Consider the following 23,284-nt stretch of genomic DNA (forward strand, 5'->3'; position numbering starts at 1 on the left):
AATCTTTGGAAACTCAGCATAAGTTAATATCCAAACATATTGTTTTCAAGTAAACAATGATATGCAATATTGGCGTATAGTACAATAAAATATATCAAGTTTTTTCTTTTTACTTAAATGGTTTCATTTTATGCATAAGAAGTACTGAATAATATATATATATGTGTGTGTGTATGTTTATGTGTCTATATATTCTTACATAATAATATGAATGAAATGACTGAGTTATTTTCATAGAAAGTAACTTGAGTCTGAGTTGAAAGTTACATTGTCCCTTGAGATTAAATTTTATATTAGCATATTTCCTTCCCTCCCTTTCTCCCACTCTCCCTTTCTCCCTTTTTTCCTTCATTCCCTCCTTTCATTCTTCCACCATAATCACATTCCCTTATTTTTATATAGCTTGCTTCTTTTTTTTAAAAAATGTGCTTATTTTTATGTGTAAAAGTATACATACATATATGGGCTTGAAAATGGCATCAGATTCAGTTGATCTGGAGTTACACATGGTTGTGAGCAACTCTGCAGGTGCTACAGCAAAACTCTAGTTCTCTACAAAAGCAATAAGCATTCATCCACAAAAGATCTCTTGAGACTCATTTTCTACCATTTTACAGATGGGTCTGATCTCTACTGTCTGGTCTCTTGATAATTTATATGGAATTAAATAAATTATAAACTACAACCATTCATCATATATTTAAAACTGCTTAGTTTCCAATTTTTAACTTTAATTTTAATTTTTGTAAATCTAAATAAACATATTATCATTGAATTATAAAAATTGAAAGTGAAATTTAAAGATATCCCTTTATGCTTTAGGGAATTATGCATATTTATTGGTATTTTACATAATTATTAACTGTATATGGGACATGTGTTGCATTAAACCATGATTTCAATCTTTAAAGTTTATAAAAGTAACATAATGATAATAAAATATAGCATTATATAACAAAATAATAAAATATGACATAATGATAATAAAATACAAAGTATGTTTTGTAGCAACAATCAGAATCAAGTTCACATAAGATTTATGAATTATCAATCTTAGTCTAAAAGTATTCCTACATGAAATAATATGAAATTAAAAATATGCAAGAATAGTGTTAAAGTACATATTTATTTTATGAAAAATTTTAAAGAGTACTTGATCTCCCGTACGGGCCATGACATGAGGAACCACTGCTGGGCCATAGGCTGGCTGATGGAAGTACCTCCCCCGCCTGAACCAGTGCAAAGCTCTCTCTGACAGAGCAGCAGCATGGCTGACTATATCTTGGAGTATGACTATGATGCTGTACATGATGATGAGTTAACTATCCAAGTTAGGGAAATCATCAGAACTGTGAAAAAACTACAGGAAGAAGGATGGCTAGAAGGAGAACTTAATTGGAGACCAGGGATGTTACCTGACAAGTTTGTTAAGAAAATCAAGAGACAGAACACAAGGATGACAATTTGCCCATCAAATGGGAAAGGCATAGAACTGTAGCAAGTCTTGTACAGCACTTAAGGATTTCCAGCTGGAGGAATTCAGCCACATCCACAAACCAAAGCTATTAAGAAGAAGACAAAGAAAGCATCAGTGTAAAGTTCGTTTTGACTGCTCTCCACAAGATGCGGGTGAACTGGAACTGACCATGGGGATGTTATTGATGTCATCAAAGAGGTAGAAGAAGGCCGGTGGAACGGAACCCTGAACAATAAGTTGGCACTGTTTCCTTCAAACTTTGTGAAAGAATTAGAGTTCACAGATGATGGCGAAACTCATGATGCTCAGGAGGAATCAGAAATTCCTTTGACTGGCCCTACCTCACTCACCCTTGCCTTCTCCAGGGAATTGGAGTGAACCTGCTCCCGGATCAGTTGCACAGCCAAAGAAAATCTGAAGAATTAGATTTTGAGGCATCTTTAAAGAAGGCTATGTGAAACTTAGGACAAGAACTTCCAGTATTGAAACAGAAGAGAAAAACAAACAAACAAACAACAACAAAACCCAGAAAAGCCTTTAGTTCTACAGTCATTGGGATCTAGAACCCAGAATGTGGAGGCAGTAAAACCAGACATTGATGGCAAGAGTAAAGCTAAGGAATATTGTAGAACATTATTTCCCTATGCAGGAACCAATCAAGATGAACTTATGTTTAGAGGAGGGGAGATTATCCATTTGATAAGTAAGGGGACTGGAGAAGCAGGCTGGTGGAAGGGACTGTTTCCACATAACTTGCCGTTCAGATAAGTGAACAAGATAAAGACTTTCCAAAACCAAAGAAACCACACCCTCCTGAAAAGGTCCAGCTCCAAAGCCTGACCCGTAGCTGCAGAGAAGAAAGCTTTTCCTCTAAAGGCTGAGGAAAAGATGAAAAATCACTGCTAGAACAGAACCTTCTAAACCAGCTGCTCCTCAAGTCCCACCCAAAAAGCCCACTCCACCCACCAAAGCCAATAACTTACTGAGGTCGCCTGGAACAGTGAACCCAAAGCGGCCAGAAAAGCCAGTCCCTCCTCCACCTCCAACAGCCAAAATTAATGGAGAAGTTTCTACAATTTCTTCAAAGATTGATACTGAGCCAGTATCAAAACCAAAGCTAGATTCTGAACAACTAACTGCCAGTTAGACCAAAATCAGTAGACCTTGATACCTTTGTAGCCAGGAACACAAAAGCAACAGATAATGTAAATTTTGATAACATAGCCTTTCTCAAAGAACTTGTTACACCTCACTGCAAATAGACCTAAGATGCCTGGAAGATGACTGCCTGGCCGTTTCAAGTTTCAATGGTGGACATTTTCCAACCCAAAGCCCAGAAAAAACCTTGAAGCTATTGAAAGAAGATGATAGTGGCAACCTAAAGCCTTTGGAGTTTAAAAAGGATGCAAACTACTCTTCAAAGCCATCTCTTTCAACACCTTCAAATGCTTCTTATGTAAATACAGCTGCTTTCCTAACTCCATTAGAACTCAAAGCTAAAGCAGCAGCAAATGATGGGGAAAAAATTCCATGGACGAACTTAGAGCCCAGATTTTTGAATTATTGTTTGTTGTAGATTCACTGAAAAAGGATCATGGGAAAGAACTGGAAAAACTATGGGAAGAATTAGAAGAGAAGGCCATGTGAAGTAATCTAGATGTGGAAATAGCAAAGCTGAAGAAAGCTGCTCTGTTGTCTTGAGGTGGTGTGGACCCAGTGTTCCTAACGGTCCATGAACTTAACTGACTTGTTAAAGACAACAGATGTGGTATTGTGATGAAGAAATAAGAGGACATGAACTGTGATGTCTATGGAAATGTTGGGGCTGACAAGTTTTTAATCTATTCTGTTTTGCCAATATGAAAAAGAAAGAAGAGGCCTTATTTCTTACTCTGCTGGGATTGCAAACATTTCTATTGTTTGCTTGAAAATATTACTGAATTTGTATAAAAAGGAAAGAAATTTCATAATAGTTTTTCAGTGAAACGTATTATTTTTAAAGAATTCTATACTATACATATCTCTATATTTATATTATATATAATATATTTATATATATTTATATTTATCTTGTAATATCTTTACAAATAAGATGCAAGGTAAACTCTTTGAGAAGAATGGGTTAATTTTATATTAGAGTCACTGTTTTTCTGTAATGCATAGGGCATGGACTTGTGTACATACACTACACCACACACACACACACACACACACATGTGCACACACACTTTCCTTTTAGCTTCTTACCCAGGATTCCACTGTTGTGACTTCTTGTCTGCAGTGCTCTTTGTATATTGGGTGATAAAGAAGGAGCTCCTAAATAAACCTTCTAGAGTGTTCTATAATGGTCACTATAGGATTCATTAAAGGAAGCTAGTTAAATTGTACTAGACTAAGCTTGAGAAAATAGGAGCATTCTATTTCATTTTTATGTGGCCTAAGAAATCTAAAAATGTCATGCTAATTCGTACTTGTGCTTAGACACTGCAGCAATGTGGAATATGTAAACACCAGTCATATTGTTGTATTCTTATGCTCATTCTACAATCTTAAATATTACTCATTTCATTATCTTGCATTTAGCTCATTGTATCCTTCCTTTAATTTTCTCTAATGATAATCTTAGGAAACATAGCTTCTACAGATATTTTCAAAATTCCAGATGAAGAAATTTGGAAATTTGGAAAGCTATAATATAAACACTCAGGTTTCACAGACATAATTTATCGAAAAGAACAAATTAATTCCTAGAGATATTTTGGACTGTGACATAGGCAAAGTGAGAAATAGTATTAACATTTCACAAGTAGTAATATATGTTATGTAAATCAAATATGATTGACCATATTGAAGATCATTCCATAATGGATGCTGAGCCATTTCTTTAGCATCACAATCAAGAGTTGAACATCATAGTTTGGCTCAAACACATTTGGGGCAGTATGGCTACAGACCAGGTGAACATAAAAATGTTGTATCTGTAGGGCAACATTTCTAAAAACACAAAGGTTAATTTTAAAAAGTGAAATATTTTTATTGTTAAAAAAAGTTAGGCTTTAAGCTTTACTTTAGAAAATGAATGTCAGTTCATAAGTTATCATGCTTCTTAAAAAAAAACAATACCTTTTCTTTACAGTTTAATCTTAAAATAGAAAAATGTTTTAAAGTCAGATTTCTTGTGATGCTTCAAGAAAAATAGAACTGAAGTAAAAAAATAATAGAATTACCAACACAAAGTTACACTTGATTAGATTCTGGGGAGAGCTAGTTGTACATAGAGTGTACATTTTAGGTTTCTTGACAAAGGATATTATATATTGTAGGCTGGACTTAACCTTGTGATATAGCAAAAATGGTCTTAAGCTTCCAGTGCCCCTGCCTCTGCCTCCCAAGTGCTAGGATAACAGGCATGCCCAGTGTTAACTAACTAAAATTCTTAACTATTTCAAGTCTGAACTCATCTAATGAGAGGTTATTGATGAACAAAATTGCTCTGTATTATTTTTAAGTGATAAGTCAAAAGAATTATTTGCTTCTTATTAATGTAATGACAGTCCTCAAATGACAGTGGCCTCACCCTAAATATCATCTCCTACTTTTCCCACATTCTAGAAATGATCTCCTACATTCCCACTGGAAAGTTAATCTTCACCCTCACACTGCTGGGAAGGAAAGTTCTAACAGTTCAAACTGTGTTCTTTTCCCAATGTAGGGTATTCTAATAAAAAAAGTAACATAGTCTTCCTCCAGGGAGAGCTCTGACCCCAGGACTCAGAAGAGATCGCCATCTTGTATCCTGGGTATCTCAGAGACAAGTCCACACAGAAGAGCATGCAGGCTGCAGAAGCAACAGAGCTTCTTGGACCACGCCTTCATCCTCAGCCAGGAGGAGCTGAGCCTCAGACTTCTGTACAACTCCCTCCCCACACCCCATCCCTGCCAACCAGGAGAGTCAGCCTCCAGGGAGGGCTCTGATCCCAGACTCAGGCAAGATCACCATCTTTTATTCCTGATCTCTCAGGGACCAGTCCCCACAGGAGAGTATGCAGGCCAGAGAAGCAAAAGAGCTTCTGGGACAGGGCCCCTTTGGGCCTTCATCATCAGCCAGGAGGCAGAGCTGAACCTAGGACCTCTGTGCACATTCCCTGCCAGAAGAGAACTTGCCTGCAGAGAGTGCTCTGACCACTGGGACTCAAGAGAGAGTTGGACTCCCAGAACTGCTGACAGAGGCTAATAGAATCACAGGAGTAACAAGCTCCAGCCAGAGACAGCTAGAACATCTAAAACCAGAGATTACCAGATGGTGAAAGGCAAACATAATAATCTTACTAACAGAAACCAAGTTCACTCAGCATCATCAGAACCCACAACTCCCACCACAGTGAGTCCTGGATATCCCAACACACCTGAAAAGCAAGATTCCTATTTAAAATCATACCTCATGATGCTGGTAGAGGATTTTAAGAAGGGCATTATTAACTCACTTAAAGAAATACAGGAGAACACTGCTAAAAGGGTAGAAGTCCTTAAAGAGGAAGCACAAAAATCCCTTAAAGAATTGAAGGAAAACACAATGAAACAGATGATAGAATTGAGCAAAACCATCCAAAATCTAAAAATGGAAGTAAAAAGAATAAAGAAAACACAAAACGAGACAACTCTGGAGATAGAAATCCTAGGAAAGAAATCAGGAACCATAGATGCAAACATCAGCAACAGAAAGAAGAGATAGAAGAGAGACTCTTACGTGCAGAAGATTCCACAGAAAACATGGACGCAACAATCAAAGAAAATGCAAAATGCAAAAAGATCCTAACTCAAAACATCCAAGAAATCCAGGACACAATGAGGAGACCAAACCTAAGGATATTAGGTATAGATAAGAATGCAGATTTTCAACTTAAAGGGCCAGCAAATACCTTCAACAAAATTATAGAAGAAAACTTCCTTAACCTAAAGAAAGACAAGCCTATGAACAGACAAGAAGCTTACAAAACTCCAAATACACTGGACCAGAAAAGAAATTCCTCCTGACACATAATAATCAGAACAACAAATGCACTAAATAAAGATAGAATATTAAAAACAATAAGTGTGGAGAGCCGTGCCACTAGCAATCGCCATTATAAGATGGTGCTGGCCTCTGCTGTGCTTAACTAGTAAACAAGCCTTGTATGCAGGTGCAAGAGTGAACTCACGGCTAGTCACTGCCCATCTCGGGGCATAGTAATGGGGTGATGGGCGAGCAACGAATCAGGAGCTGACACACCACATAAGGTGCTGAAACACCATGGCTGAGGGCTATATAAGCAACACCATTTTCTGGGGTCGGGGTCTTCCCTCCTGAAGAAGCAATAAAGCTTGCCGCAGAAGATCCGGTGGTTGCGTCTTTCTTGCCAGTCGAGTGGGATGTGACAAATAAAGACAAAAGGTCAAGTAACATATAAAGGCAGACCTATTAGAATTACTCCAGACTTTTCACCAGAGACTATATAAGCCTGGAAAGAGGTTAAACAGACCCTAAGAAAACATAAATGCCAGCCCAGGCTACTATACCCAGCAAAACTCAATTAGCATAGATAGAGAAACCAAAGTATTCCATGACAAAACCAAATTCACACGTTATCTTTCCATGAATCCAGCCCTTCAGAGGATAATAAAGGAAAAACTCCAACACAAGGAGGGAAATTATGCCCTAGAAAGAGCAAGAAAATAATCCTTAAACATACCTAAAAGAAATTAGCCACAAGAACAGAATCCCAACAACAAAAATAACAGGAAGTAACAATTACATTTCCTTAATATCTCTTAATATCAATGGACTCAATTCCCCCAAAAAAGATATAGACTAACAGACTGGCTTTCTAAACAGGACCCAACATTTTGCTGCATACAGGAAACCCACCTCAGTGACAAAGACAGACAATACCTCAGAGTAAAAGGCTGGAAAACAATTTTCCAAGCAAATGGTCATAAGAAAGAAGCTGGAGTAGCCATTCTAATACCGAAAAAAAAAAAATCGACTTCCAACCCAAAGTTGTCAAAAATGGCATGGAGGGTTACTTAATGCTCATCAAAGGTAAAATCTTCCAAGATGAACTCTCAATATTGAATATGCATGCTCCAAATGCAAGGGCATCCCCATTCAAAAAGGAAACTTTAGTAAAGCTCAAATCACACATTGCACCTCACACAATAATAGTGGGAGACTTCAACAAACCATTCTCATCAATGGACAGATCCTGGAAACAGAAACTAATCAGAGACACACTGAAGGTAAGAGAAGTTATGAAAAAAATGGATTTAACAGATGTCTACAGAACATTTTATCCCAAAACAAAAGGATATACCTTCTTCTCATGACCTCATGGTACCTTATCCAAAACTGACCATATAATTGGTGCCAAAATAGTCCTCAACAGATACTAAAATATTGAAATTATCCCATGCATCCTATCAGATCACCACAGACTAATTCTGTCTACAATAACAACATAAATAATAGAAAGCCAACATTTATGTGGAAGCTTGCTGCACTCTACTCAATGATAACTTGGTTAAGGAAGAAATAAAGAAAGAGATTAAAAACTTTGTAGAGTTTAATGAAAATGAAGCCACAACATACCCAAACTCATGGGAGATAATGAAAGCATTCCTAAGAGGAAAACTCATAACTCTGAGTGCTGTCAATAAGAAACTAGAGAGAGCATACACTAGCAGTTTGACAGCACACCTAAAAGCTCTAGAACAAAAGGATGCAAATTCACCCAAGAGGAGTAGGTGGCAGGAAATAATCAAACATAGGTCTGAAATCAACCAAGTGGAAACAAACAAACAAACAAACTATACAAAGAATCAACCAAACCAGGAACTGGTTCTTTGAGAAAATCAACAAGATAGATAAATCATTAGCAAGACTGACTAGAGGGCACAGGGACAGTATACTAATTAATAAAAGCAGAAATGAAAAAGGAGAAATAACAACAGAACCTGAGGAAGTCCAAAACATCATTAAATCCCCTTACAAAAGACTATACTTAACAAAACAAAACTGGAAAACCTGGATAAATGGACAATTTCCTAGACAGATATCAGGTACCAAAGTTAAATCAGGATCAGATTAACAATCTAAACAGTCACATTTTCCCTAAAGTAAATAGAAGCAATTATTAATAGTCTCCCACCCGAAAAAAAGCCCAGGACCAGATGGGCTTAGTGCAGAGTTCTATCAGACCTTCAAAGAAGACCTAATTCCAATTCTCCTCAAACTTTTCCACAAAAAAGAAATAAAAGGTACTCTACCCAATTAATTCTGTGAAGCCACAATTACTTTGATACCTAAACCGCATAAAGACCCAACAAAGAAAGAGAACTTCAGACCAATTTCCCTTATGAATATCAATGCAAAAATAATAAAATACATGCAAGCCAAATCCAGGAACATATCAAAATGATCATCCATCATGATCAAGTAGGCATCAACCCAGTTATGCAGGGTTGGTTTAATATACAGAAATCCATCAACGTAATCCACTATCTAAACAAACTCAAAGACAAAACCACATGATCATCTCATTAGATGCTGTGAAAGCATTTGACAAAATCCAACACCCATTCATTATAAAAGTCTTGGAAAGATCAGGAATTCAAGGACCATACCTAAACATAATAAAAGCAACATACAGCAAACCAGTAGCCAACATCAAACTAAATGGAGCAAAACTTGAAGCAATCCCACTAAAATCAGGGACTAGACAAGGCTGCCCTCTTTCTCTCTACCTATTCAGTGTAGTACTTGAAGTCCTAGCCAGAGCAATTAGACAATAGAAGGATATCAAGGGGATACAAATTGAAAAGGAAGAAGTCAAAATATCACTATTTGCAGATGACATGGTAGTATAAATTAGTGACCATAAAAGTTCCACCAGAGAACTCCTAAACCTGATAAACAGCTTCAGTGCAGTAGCTGGATATAAAATTAACTCAAACAAATCATTGGCCTACACAAATCATAAACAGGCTGATAAAGTAATTAGGGAAACTACACACTTAAGAATAGTCACAAATAATACAAAATAATTTGGTGTGACTCTAACTAAGGAAGGGATAGATCTGTATAATAAGAATTTCAAGTCTCTGAAGAAAGAAATTGAAGAAGATCTCAGAAGATGTAAAGATCTTTTGTGCTCATGGACTGGCAGGATTAATATAGCAAAAATGGTTATCTTGCCAAAAGCAATCTGCCGATTAAATGCGATCTCCATCAAAATTCCAACTCAATTCTTCTTATAGTTAGAATGGTAATTTTCAAATTCATCTGGAATAACAAAAAACCTAGAATAGCAAAAAAATATTCTCAACAATAAAACAACCTCTAGTGGAATCACTACATCTGACCTCAAGCTGTACTACAGAGCAATTGTGATAAAAAACTGCATGGTACTGATACAACCACAATGGGTAGAATTGAAGACCCAGAAATGAACCCACACACTTATGGTCACTTGGTCTTTGACAAATGACCTAAAACCATCCAGTGGAAAGACAACAGAATTTTCAACAAATGGTGCTGTCATATTCTTACAGAAGAATGTGAATTGATTCATTTTCATCTACTTGTACAAAGCTCAAGTCTAAGTGTATCAAGGAACTCATCATAAAACCAGAGACACTGACACTTATAGAGGGAAAAGTGGGAAAAGCCTTGAAGATATGGGCACAGGGGAAAAATTCCTGAACAGAACATCAATGGCTTGTGTTGTAAGATTAAGAATCAACAAATGGGACCTCATAAAACTGCAAAGCTTCTGCAAGGCAAAAGACACTGTCAATAAGACAAAAAGGCAACCAACATATTGGGAAAGGATCTTTACCAATCCTAAATCTGATAGGGAGCTAATATCCAATATATACAAAGAACTCATGAAGCTGGACTCCAGAAAATCAAATAACCCTATTAAAAATGGGGTACAGAGCTAAACAAAGAATTCTCAACTGAGGACTATGGAATGGCTGAGAAGCACCTGTAAAAAATTTCAACATCCTTAATCATCAGGAAAATACAAATCAAAACAACCCTGAGGTTCCACCTCACACCAGACATAAAGACTAAGATAAAAAACTCAGGTGACAGCAAATGGTGGCAAGGATGTGGAGAAAGAGGAACACTCCTCCATTGCTGGTGGGATTGCATGCTGGTAAACCACTCTGGAAATCAGTTTGGCACTTCCTCAGAGAATTAGACATAGTACTACTTGAAGAGCCATCATATATCTGGTATATACCCAGAAGATATTCCAACTTGTAATAAGGATACATGCTCCACTATGTACATAGCAGCCTTATTTATAATAGCTAGAAGCTGAAATGAACTCAGACGTCCCTCAACAGAGGAATGGATACAGAAAATGTGGTACATTTACAAAATGGAGTACTATTCAGCTATTAAAAACAATGAATTTATGAAATTCTTAGGCAAATGGATGTATCTGGAGGATATCATCCTGAGTGAGGTAACCCAATTACAAAAGAAGTCACTTGATATGTACTCACTGATAAGTGGATATTACCTCAGAAACTGAGAATACCCAAGATACAATTTGTAAAACACATGAAACTCAAGAAGAAGGGAGACCAAAGTGTGGATACTTCATTTCTTCCTAGAATGTGCAACAAAATGCCCATGGAAGGAGTTACAAAGTTCAGAACTGAGATGGGAGGAAGGACCATCCAGTGACTGCCCCACCCAGAGATACATCCCATTAACAGCCACCAAACTTAGACACTATTGCCTATGCCAGCAAGATTTTGCTCAAAGAACCCTGATATAACTATCTCTTGTGAGGCTATGCCAGTGCCTGGCAAATATAGAAGTGGATGCTCATAGTCATGTATTGGATCCAACACAGGGCTCCCAGTGAAGGAGCTAGAGAAAAGATCTAAGGAGCCAAAGGGGCCTGTAACCCTATAGGAGGAACAACAATATGAACTAACCCCCAGAGCTTGTGTCTCTAGTTGCATATGTAGCAGAGGATGGCCTAGTTGGCCATCAATGGAAGGAGAGGCAATTGGTCTTGCGAAGATTTTATGTCCAGTACAGAGGAATGCCAGGGCCAGGAAGTAGGAGTGGGTGGGTTGGGGAGCAGGGCATTGGGAGTGTATAGGTGACTTATGGAGAGGAAACTAGGAAAGGGGATAGCTTTTGAAATGTAAAGGAAGAAAATACCTAATAAAATTTTTAAGAAAAGTAACATGCACACTCAACAGTAGGTGAATCACTTTCTGGACAAATGTGTAGCTCAGAGGTACTAGTTAAAATGTAAGAAAATATAATTTGACTCAATATTTTCCCGTTTGTATCCCTTCTCTTGCCTTATTGCTCTAGCTAATGCTTCAATCCCATTATGGATAGGCAGTGGGGATAGTGGGCAGTCCCTTTCCATTTCTGATTTTAATGGGGCTTATTAATGGTTTCATTCACTTAGGATGATAGTGGCCATGTGTTTGTCATATGGAACCTTTATTATGTTGCAATATGATTCCTATAGTCCTACTTGTTCTAGGGATTTTTATTAAGAAGGCATGTTGAATTTTAACAAAGACTTTTTCTTTTTTTGTGGGGGCTTCTATTGAGATGATCGTATGATTCTTGTATTTTTCCATGTATTTTGTTTATTACATTTATTTCTTATATATGTTAAAAATAATAAAATAAAACAATGATCAGTATTTAAAAAGAAGAAGAAGGAGAAGAAAGCAAGGTGAGCAAATCAGGGGCGCAAGCCAGTATATAACATCCCTCCATGGCCTCTGTATGAGCTCCTGCTTTCTGAACTGCTTGAGTTCCTGTCCTGACTTCCTTCGGTGGTGAACATAAATGTGGAAATGTAAGCTGAATAAACCCTTCCCAACATCCACCCCCAAAATGTAATAAATTAGAAAAATCACATAACAGAAACATGGATTTATGTATTATAAAAACAAGTAAGAAAAATAGAAGCACAACCCCTTATGGTATACTAAACATTCATTTGCAGTTTGGTTCCTTTCTGACCCACTTTGTATTACTGACATGTTTGGTCATCTTGTCCCTAGCAACACATACATTTTAATACTTGTATGCTATTAAAAGGTTTATTTGAGCCATGTGTAGTGACTACATGCCTTTAACTTGGAGATTGAGTGATGGAAATCATGAGTTTGAGGCCTGCCTATGCTGAATAGGGGCTTTATATCCACATGCAAGGAAACACTGTTCCTCTGCTGATGGTGGGTATTTTTACTAGTCCACACAACCAGAATAGCAGGGAAGCATCCCTACCCACTGTCTCCTTCTCACTCAGAATAGAGAAATCAAACTGTCTGTTTTCCATGTGTCTATCTTCTGCTCTTTACAAAATAGTTCGGAAAAACAGACAAGTTTGAACTTATTTAAAAGGAAAAACAATTCCTTTAAAATAGTAATTTTTCCAGAATTTGCCCTTGATATGAGGACTTTTACTATTTCGAAAGTTAAAGTCAGAAAATGATTAACAACAACAACAAAAACAACAAGTTTACTTACAGGTAAATCCCTCTTCCTTCAACATAAGTATAAAAGATAGCATTGAATCTGTCATTGCCAAATTATTAGTGAATGTATAGTTCAGATTTGCTGGTCTTTGAAACACAGTGCTACTAAGTTTCTAATGGGATTTCAATGTTATTTTGGTGTGTTTGTTACCATCAAGCTTGCTTCTTACTATAAGGTATTACCTCTCTCTACCTGTACAGGACTTCACAGAAAACCAGATAGAATAGGCTGGTCTTAACAGAGGACGCCTATCACTCCTAACAGACAAGAAATACTTTTGAAGTGCTCTGTAGATGTTTTGATGAACTTTTCATGCTTGCATTTAAACTTGAAATGTATGAGCAGAATGAGACAATCGTTAAAATCAGAATTGAGAAGTGTTACAATTGAATGGCCTTGTGCTGTAAAAATAAAATACCAAGTGCAATGACTTTAATAAAGTCATCTTTCAAAAAAAAAAAAAAAGATTACTTGATCCTAACCTGCAGTCCTTGGTCATGCGATGTTAAAAATCAATGGCCATTAAGCTCTTAAAATATTTATTAGTTTTTATGTGTATGAATGTTGTATCTGCATATATGTAAGTGTATTGTGTGTATGTAGTGCCCACGATGTTAGGACAGAGCATCAGAAGCCCTGGAGCTGGAATAAAGACGAGTATGTTTACTTTGTACATGCTGGGAGCTGATACCACATCAATCCAAAAGCAGCAAATGCTCTTAACCACTGGGCCATCCGGCCACCCCCAGATTATTGATCTCTTTTCATTCAATATCCTTTATTTATTATTAAAAATATTTAAAGAATTGAATACATTACACCGTGTTAACATTTCCATCCCTCTCTCAGGCCTTTCAACTCCTTCCCAACTCCTTCCCATTAATCATTAGAAATTAATGAGGATAAGGTATTGGGTCACCACCGTCAAGACAACAGGGTTTCTCTGTATAGCCAAAACATCCCATTTTTATAATATAGTCATCTTTGTTTGAAATGTGTGTGACATTTATGTTACCTTTGAGACATGAAATCATATGCAGGTAAAAGTTTGAGAGTGTGTAAACTTGTAAACAAATTGTCCTTCCCAGCCTTTACACAGCAACCAAGCCACTTCTTTAATAAGACTTTTCTCTGAATTTCAGAAAAAAACTTAATTTTAATGTGTTTTGCTGTGTCTTAGGAAGAACACAAGAAAATCCACATGGCTCAGGTGGCCCATGAACTCGCTGTGTAGTGATGGCTACACTCTAACAATCTTTCTCCCCCAATTTAATGGAATTCTGGGAGTAGGCCTGAAAGTTTCATGTTTGTTTTTTTTTTGTTTTTTGTTTTTTGTTTTTTGTTTGGAAAAGGATTAAAGCATGCAGTTATCTATCTTGCATTACACATTATACTTTTCTCCTCAAGCAAAGAAGTTGAACTACGATATGACAGAGTGAAAATTTGGAATGCATAATGCTGATCAGATTTCTTGTATCATAATATGCTGAAATTATTTCTGTTATCAAATTCTCAAACATATTGATGGATTTGTTTTGTTTAGTTCTTTTTTACTGGTAAACAGGAAAAGCTGAGCTGGTTGCTTTGCTGTTAATGTATGGGTTAAATGGCTACCCATGGTATGTAATAGGTGCTCTCAAGGACTCATCAATACATCCTATATTTTATCTTTAATTAACAAATATCACCCTGTGATGATATAGAAATTAATATATTTAGTAAGGAAAACATAGACGCAATGGGAACTCATCATAGCTTGTTTTAATGAGGACGACATTTTTGAGACCATGTTTCTTTATTCTATACAATTATAATATCCAAATAAATAAAACCTTAAAGGACAAGACTGCGACTGGATTCTCAGGAGCAATAGTAAGAAAAATCTGCACATTGAAAAAAAAACCAAAATGGTCTGAGCTCTCTCCTCTGAAAAATTCTACATGAGCTTAGAGGTAAGTTGGGATTCACTGAGCTGTAATATCAGGGAAGGCAGTGACACTGGAAGTGGTGGCAAGTTACAGGGTGAGTTAGTTTATTTAGATCAACTTGTGATTCTACTGGCCTCTTCCTCCAAATGTTGGCAACAATTTCTCAGGTGTTCTGCCTCTGCCCTGTGCTATTTATACTCTGCCCTGCAGCATTCTTCATATTTACATGTAGAGACATCCCTTTAAAACTAATGCATGGAGGCTGGAGGATGGACTAGACAGTTTGAACCCACACTGCTCTTGGAGAGGACCTGATTTCAGTGCTCTGCACCTGTTTTGGGAGGCTCACAACTACCTGTAATTCCCACTCTGTGAATCTGACATTCCCTCATCAGGCTTCCACTGGCACATGCATCCATGTGCCCACATCCCCCATAAGAACACTCACCTAATAAACGTGATGGAAAATCATTAAAAACTTTCTCAGTATATTTAAAACTGAAAAAGGTAAACATTTCAAAATTCTGGGGCATTGTCTACTTCTTCCCTTGGTTTATTATTTCAATAAATTATATCATTTGTTATCATAGATATGTTATTAATATAGTATAGTATCATAGAATAGTTTATTAGGAAATATCAATAGGCCCATATCTGCCAGCATGTTATATTCAAGACTCCTCTATTCTGCTCACCATTACACCCTTATCAATGTCAAGAATTCAATAAATATTATTTAAAATATGAATGAATTCCAATGAACTGAGAAGTCTGGGCTCAGAAATAGAAGTTTGTTCTATTAACAAGGGACAGTAAAATTACATGATATCTTTCACATAAACACAAGCATTTGAAAACTTCTTTGGTGATTCTTTAAATAATTTTAGCCTTCTAACCTGTGCACTGTTTCTTAAAAAATATGCCCCACTGAAGGATTGTACACTACTTAAAATTTATAATCTGTGAAGGAAATAGAAAATAGTAAAAAAAAATGAATGTAAACCATATTTAAGAAACTACATCTTAAAAGATGTACACAATAATTCATCCTATATATTATAGTGCAAATGATATCTATTTGCCACTTGCATCTGTAAAGGCAGTTTGGAAATGCATTCTTATTGTAGAGACTCTTCTGAGTGAAAATCCAGGAATCCATCATTGAAGAAGAATGGTAAAAATTGACCTTTGAGGAATCATCTTCTTTGTCCCAAATGCTAAGTGCCTAGTGTATAATTATCAATCATATATAGATGTGGTCTATATATAACAATAAGGCAAGGTCTGCTTGCCTTATTGTTAGTGTAAGGTGATCAGGGCTTTCTCTTCATATGCAATCGTTCAAATTTGGATAGAAAATTAGTTATTTGGATACAGTTCTGTAGGTCAGTGGGAAGATCTTGGCAAGGTAGAGAAGTTACAGCCATGAATCTATATGAACTGACCCGGAGAGAAGACACAAGAGACTCTAGGAATTGTTTCTAAAATACATTGAAATTTAAAGGTCAAATAGTTTTAAAAGTGAGCCAAAAGACAAGGAAGACAAACCATTAAGTCAGAGGAAAATCAAAGTAAATTCAGTGTCACAGAGGCCAAGGGAAGAGCATGTTTCAAAAAGAACTCCATAAATGATCCTGGCAGCTGAGGGGAAATTAAGACTGAGGAGTTACCACCAGAGGCAGCAATACAAAGATCACCAATGACTTAAGAATAGCCTTTCTGCAGGAAACATCACAAACAGAAAGTATGAAATTGTAGAAAAGAAATATGCGTTCTGCTTACAAGGCTAACTTCAAAAATCTGCAAAGGATAAGTCTGTAAAGGGGTTATCAACATTATTTTTTTCAAGCCAGATTAAGTTCCAGTATGTCAGTGCTGAAGTGTAACTCAATCAATAGTGCACATAAGTGATGCTTAAGGATTAGAAGCAATTATAGCATTGCCACCTAGAGCAAGGGGAGGAAATGAATACACATTAGATTGCCTGAGAAACTTCTGGGGTTTGTTTCTGATATTTTAAAAACTAATTTTAACCTGATGCATAAAGTCTAAGAAATATACAGAATTATGGGTCCTGCATGATGTTTCCAGACATATCAATGGGATATACAGACATGCATACATACATACATACATACATACATACATACATACATACATACGTATAGAGGAAGTGTGAATGCTTGATCACCAGGGAGTGGAACTATTGAAATGATTACAAGGATTAGAAAATGTGGTCTTTGAGTTAGAGTGTTACTGGGGTGGGTTTTGAAATTTCAGAAGCCCATACTAGAGCCAGTCTCTGCCTCTGCCACCTACCTCTGTGTTTGTCTCTGTCCCTTTCTCACCCTTTCTTTCTATCTGTGTCTGTCATTGTTTCTCCTGTCCTCTGTCATGGATCAGGATATAACTCTCAGCTACTGCTCCATGCATGCCTATATCCCACCATGCTCTCCACCATAATAATGGCCTAAACTTCTAAAACTGTAAAGAACCCCCCATTTGAATGCTTTCTTTCATGAGTTGGCCTAGTCATGGTGTGGCTTCATAGCAAAAAATCAGTGATTAAGATGTGTGAGAGTGTAGGTGTGTGTGTGTGTGTACGCCTGCATGTGGTGTGGTGTTTATGGTAAATATATTCAAAATCTTCTACCTTTCAGAGCAAACATTACCTAGCTGTTTTATATACTTTCCCTACTGTGGAAAGTACAGTTACTATTTAACTGAGTTACATTTTCTCTATCTCTTTCTCCCTCTAGTCTCTAGCAACCACACTCAATTCTGGCAGATTATTGATTTCACCCTCAATTCTTAGCAGATCAACTTTCATTTGGATGCACATGTAAATTGAGGTCGTGTTCCATACTGTGTCTGTATCATTCCATTTAAGTTCTCTTCAGTTCCATCTATACTATCAAGAATAATAGCATCCCATCAATTTTCATGTATTGAAAAACTTTTATTTTGTATATGTGCCAGTTCAGTTCATATGGTAGGGAGAATCCTTCAAAAACTCTTTCAGGGGCATGGCTTTGAGCACCTTCTTTGAAGGAAGAAGTAGTTCTAGAACAAGGTAATAATAGATTTCATCTTAAAAAAAAAAAACATTGAAATCTTCCAATGAGCTATGTCTTTTCTCCTAAAATCAGTCCAATATGTTTACCTGAGAGTAACAATACAGCATCAGTGGACAACAATTTCAATGAAAATGTGAGACAATTGTTTTGGATAGAACAGTTTTATTATATACATCTGATGAGTAAAACCACTGGCATTACACGAGAGTTTATTAGAAATGAGATCATCAAACATCTCATTAGATTTTTATACCTTACATTTTAACATGACCTATAAGTGGCTTGTGTAACCCTCATCCTTAAGAAGCAATGGCCTAAAGGAAGAGGACAAGCTGAGAGTATGGGATGGAAGGGAGTTATTTAAATCAACTGGCGGCAGCGATTTTAATCTGACATTAGTTGGGCATAGCCTTCAGAGGACCTCTTATTAAGAATACTTTACCTGACTATCTCATGATGAAAATAATATGTTTCCCCATGGGTGCCTTCCTGGCTGTTTATGGCACCCCAATTCGCTGCCTCGATTTACCTTTACACACTGAGGACAGTCTTGCTTATTTTCTGCCTCTCCAACTGAAATGCACTCTTTCAGGGAGTCCTGTGGTTGTTTCCAGTGACATCTATGCCGTGTATCTTTGAATGTCTTTCTTATCTGCTACCCTCGACAAACCACAATCACCTCTCTCTGTGAGTTTTTGAGAGTTTCATCCTTGCTCTCTTCGTTAGCGCTATAGTGCTGTCTCCTCCTCTGTCTTCCAAGACTCATGAAATACAAAGTGGACCAATACAAAATTTCAGTAGACTCACAATCCTTCCAAGCTGATATAGGACTTAAAGAATTTATACCATTTTACAATGAGAAGTTAAGAAAGGAATTGGGAGAAGAGAATTTGATATCTACATGTAAATACATGAAGCAGAAATAATCACTAAGATTTTCAAAGACCTGTGGAGCACATACAGAAATAAGCATTAAGAATCTGTCATATATATAGACGAGAGTTATGACCAACGAGTACTTCCAGATGAAATCCAATGTATGGACTTACTGTTTCATTAAGGATGAGTTGCACAGAGGAGAGTAATGGTCACTGTTTTCTCTGCTGTTTATGTTTTTAAGCAAGGTCACACATAGCGCCAGCTGGCCTTACTATCCCAGGAGCTCACAATGACCATGAATTTCTTACTCTTCAGCCTCCACATCAAGAGTGATGGGATGATTGAGATGATGAGATGCAGAGTGGTGGGATGACCATAAACAAATCAAATGTTTCATTTATTTATTTATTTTGGTTTTTTGAGACAGGGTTTCTCTGTATAGCCCTGGCTCTCCGGGACTCACTCAGTAGAACAGGCTGGCCTCGAACTCAGAAATCCACCTTCCTCTGCTACCAAGTGCTGGGATTATAGGTGTGAGCCACCACTGCCTGGCTGATCAAATGTTTTTTTTTTTAAAGTTTTCCTTTGCAGATTTACTTGTCTTTGTCTGAGCTCCATTTCTCACTTGTACTTCAGAATTCCCTCAGCTTTCATAGCTCATAAAAATCTCTCTTCTGAAAGTCCTTTGTTTCCCTGTTACTTTGGGGCACACTTCTCTTTGCTGCAGGCTTTTCACAGGTGTAGGGAGCCTGTTTAATTGTCACTTCCTCTGCTCCATGATGCCAAGACTCCTGCGTTTTTGTTTTCATAATCAGTAAACATCAGTGGAGACGCTGACGCAAAGTGGGATGCAAAAATGACTGTTGTATAAATTATCAAATGAGAAATCCATCTTTGTATCAGCCCAGGCTTCCACATTTGTTTGCAAAATAAAACCCCCAGATTTACCAATTCTCAGCACTCAAGAAAAATAGGAATGTTTGGGATTTTGTCAAAGGGAGATTTATATAAGAATTTGCCTCATATTTTAGAAAAATAATCTTTAATTGGATAAAATTTAGCTGTTAGAAAATCCATGGTAAAATCCAAAGGATATCTCAAAGTACATAACAAAGCAGATGCAAGTATCACTGAGAATCGTGGGCAATTAGCCCACAGATGTTGAAATACTTTTCTTTGGCTTTTTCTGAGCTTCTATGGAGGTGTTGACTAAATCCTGCGGTTTAGCAATTGATTATTTTGTATCATTTATTTTCCTTGGTTGAGTCATGGTATAATTTATCAAGGGACATTTCTACTTAGGAAAATAGCTATGCCTTAGGGAAAGTACTTTATGTTGTTAATTCATTATCAATATATTCACTAGATAAGATCCATGCAATCTCTGAATAGCATGGATGTTTGGTGTTTACTATTTGAGTTATTTAGCCAGGTCCACAGCATAGTCTTTCTATATTTTAGTATTAGTTTTAAATATAGTATGCCAAGATCTTTATTAAATGCTGATGGAATGCTTACATATTTCCCTCTCCAACCAATATCATTCAAATGATACAAACATACTTTAAAAAGAGCAGGTACAGTGAAGAGTGGAAAGTGACCCCAGGGGCCACACCATTGGAAGACAGGAGATCTCTGTGTATGCTGGAAAGTGGACCCAGACTGACTTATCTGGAGAGTAAGCAAAAAACTGGGAGGCTAACAAGTGAGTTCCTTTACATCTTACAATGACAAGATGCTTAAAGGATCCTAGAAGTTTAAAGGCTGATGCTATCTGTCAAGAATAGGAAAAGATAAATAAGAATGCTTCAGGAATCTGCCATTTATCCATTCCCCACAGACCATAAAGTCAAGTCAGCAAGCTTTCTTAGCCTACCACCAAGACTATATTCAGAGGAGAGAGACCTTCTCTGAAAAAAAAAATCAATACAGCGTAAAATCATACAAAATAGATATAGTTCAGAACAGAAATGAAGTATAATACAGTATGGAAATTAAAGCTATTTTTATATGTAAAAGAGATTGTAGCTACATTCTCAAAATCTTAAGACAACTCAACTTATACAAGAGCTCAGGCAGACATTTGGCCCCTCCAATTGCAGGACCAAGCAGCCACTGAGAACCAAGTGCCATATCGACATCCTACTACTCATGGATAATTCACATCTCACTAAGCCTTGATAGTGGGAGAGTGTTATGGGAAGGCTCGGTGCCTCCAGTGAGTGTTACTTCAAAGATTTCCCATTTGAGGACATGAAGTTTATTATCACTGGAGTATCTGAAACAAAAATAAAGAAATGCATACAGATCTCTTTAATAAAAATTAGAAATTTTTATTAAATTAGTAAATTAGCAAAAAATTAGTTAAAACAAGAAAAATTGATTGCACAGAGAATAACTTTGAAAAGACAGAAAACATGGATACCATACCATTATATAAACCTATAGAGGATGCATAATGGTAAGAACTATATAGTATAGTAATGTTAAAAACAGCTAGATTGCATTTCAAAACTGAAATATGAAAGTACAAAAATTGCAACAAAGCTGTATGCAGAAATCAAAATCTAAAAGCAGAGGTCAGATGTATAGAAATAAATGTGTGATCTCAGCTGTAAGATAAAAATAAAGAATGCTACTGCAGAAGAAGATTGCAAAAGAAAACTATTCAAAACTACAAAAAGTTTTCTCAGAATTGTAAGGTAGGATTTCGTAACATATTTAGACTAGTATCTTATATCCCCAAATATATCACACATATTACAATATGCAAGACTCTCTAAAAAGCATCAACAAATATGATAACTGTCAAAACAGGGATGGTGTTTCCTAAGCCAGGATTCAGCCTCTCCATTTTACATGTAGCCCAGCTTTAGACAAACAACACTACAAATAAGAAAAAACAAAATAAACATTTTTGTCTAAGTATTCCCTTGCAGGAAGGCTACTCCTAAAGCATGTGTGCTATCACAATAAGTGAAAAAATAAAATTAGAAACAAAAGGGACTAAGAGAAAACAGAGTCCATTGTAGGAAACTTTTCATGACAAAACAAAATCCAGGACAATAACAAGGAAATCGCAGCATAAGGCTATCAGATATATGCAGTGCACCAAGGGAAATCTGTGCAGACCTGAGCAGAGGAAGAAGGACTTCTCAGGGTGTGGAGGTGAGAACTGTGCAGATCTGAGCAGAGGAAGAAGAACTTCTCAGGGTGTGGGGGTGAGAACTGGAATCAGCTGAAGGCTCAGCTGCTAAGTCAGCTAAAGAGAAATGGACTTCACAGTTGTATGAGAGGTTAGAAAGGGAATATTTGTCAACTCACAAATAATGAGAGTTTCCTCTTTCCAGCGCTATTAGATCCTTCAGGAAACGATGATAGATGATAGAAGTCATCACAGAAGTGAAGGAGCAGGTTGAGGACATGAAAATTAAAGAATCTGTGGATAGAAGGCTTGAATTTCCTTCATCCAGTAAAGGGAATTGTTGGTTTTATCTTTAAAGAAAAGCTATTGCAATAGTACTTATTATTATCCTTTAAAACAGGTGGTCACTCTCAGCTCAGTAATCTTTATAATGCCAAAGAATGAATCTAGAACTCTTCAAACATTATTTCTCTGATGATACAAAGGTCTCTAGTCAACTTGAGCACTCAGCATATGAAGCTGTGGTCTTACTACTAACAAAAAGAAATTTATGTTACTAGGATATATTTTCCTACAAACAGTTGTGGCTTCAGTTATGTTATCAATATCTACGTATCTGTTTACATGTAAAACATTGAATATAAGCCTTACTAACATGTTGTAGTGGCACAAACACTACCTTACAAATCAGTAAGTTCTGGCACTGAGTCTGACAGAGAATTTGCTGTTTTGAGGCATATCATTACTGAAGAATTAATTCTAGTCATAGAATAACATCATAAATATTATGTGTTTCTCTTTAAATCTATCCCATTAGCATCATTTCATCCAAAACAGTTTTGTCCCATATTTATCTGAAGTTTCTAATTTCTCATTTTGTAGCACCAATTCATGGAAAATTAAGGTAGTTTATTACATTTTATATTTAATTAAATTTAAATATTCTGTTACTCAGTATGACTAGCAATGTAAGATTCCTATGTACAGTGCCTAGTCATACAGTGAGGAGACCTACAGGTAGTAACTGAAAAGGACCATGATGAATATAGAAATCACTCATGTATGTTAAAGTAAGAATGTAAACTGAAGCGTAAGAGAAAGATAAAGACTTAATGGAAAGATCTAGAGCACTGAGGAAGATGAATAAGAGGGCTTGGTGCAGGGTATGAGATAACCAAGCAAGATATATAAGGGACAGACAGGGCT

The 23,284-nt window shown here is 36.6% G+C and overlaps 1 protein-coding gene and 1 pseudogene across 10 annotated transcripts in view; one reads left to right on the forward strand and one right to left on the reverse strand.

Moving 5' to 3' along the window:
- Positions 1-23,284, reverse strand: part of Cntn5 (contactin 5) — a 1,270,553-nt gene that overhangs the window by 1,099,150 nt on the left and 148,119 nt on the right. The window lies entirely within an intron of this gene.
- Positions 1,195-13,502, forward strand: Gm7529 (predicted gene 7529; annotated as a pseudogene).

The sequence above is a fragment of the Mus musculus genome, chromosome 9, assembly GCF_000001635.26.
Source record: "Mus musculus strain C57BL/6J chromosome 9, GRCm38.p6 C57BL/6J".
Taxonomy (NCBI): Eukaryota; Metazoa; Chordata; class Mammalia; order Rodentia; family Muridae; genus Mus; species Mus musculus.